Raw genomic sequence first — 795 nt, 5'->3', positions numbered from 1 at the left:
TGTGTTACTGGAGAGAGAGAGAGAGAGAGAGAGAGAGAGAGAGAGAGTTACAAATTCTGTAAAACTACTTGGAAAATGTAATAATAAAGGTGAAAAAGATTTAGCAATATTGTCTTATACAAATTACTGTACATGTACGATTATAATAGGTCCAGTAAGCTACAATCAAATTTGGAGAGATTTTTAAAAGACGGTGGCTAGACGGTGCTATTAGAAAAGATTATATTACAGAAATCATAGTAAAGACAAACAGTTTTCGAGCCGACTTATATATCATTAACACTGAAGTTCGTTCAGATGAATCTTAGGAAGCTGTTGATAATAATTAGTTTACAAAAATGAGTGCTTGAACTATCCGTAAAAACGCTTGAGTTGTATTCAAAGCATAGAGAGTTTTTCTGCACATCTTTGAAACGTTACTAAAGCTTCTGTTTTTACGGCATTATACATTTATTACCCTAAGAAACACGTAAGACCATCAACCTTGGCTACTTAGTCAAAACACTGCAGTCAAGAGTTGCCAGTGTCCTATCCCTGAGCTGCATTAAATGAACAGTATTCGCCAATCTCTCTTTACATTAAAACCATTTAAGTGTCACATCCGGTTGTAACGCCTTGACACACTAGACCATCATGCGTCTATTTGTTAGTTATATATCTGCAACCCAGAGTGGAATACGAAATCGTTTGCTTTTTCGCACTGGATATTTAACTCATTTGCAGAAAAACACTTTATGGTATAATACTCCTACTGAAGCCAAACGTAGTCTTTTGGTAAATCATATGAATATTTAC

Source organism: Coenobita brevimanus, chromosome 80 (assembly GCF_032717465.1).
Source record: "Coenobita brevimanus isolate Jiangsu-jjx chromosome 80, ASM3271746v2, whole genome shotgun sequence".
NCBI lineage: Eukaryota > Metazoa > Arthropoda > Malacostraca > Decapoda > Coenobitidae > Coenobita > Coenobita brevimanus.
Note: the sequence above shows the minus strand (reverse complement) of the source record.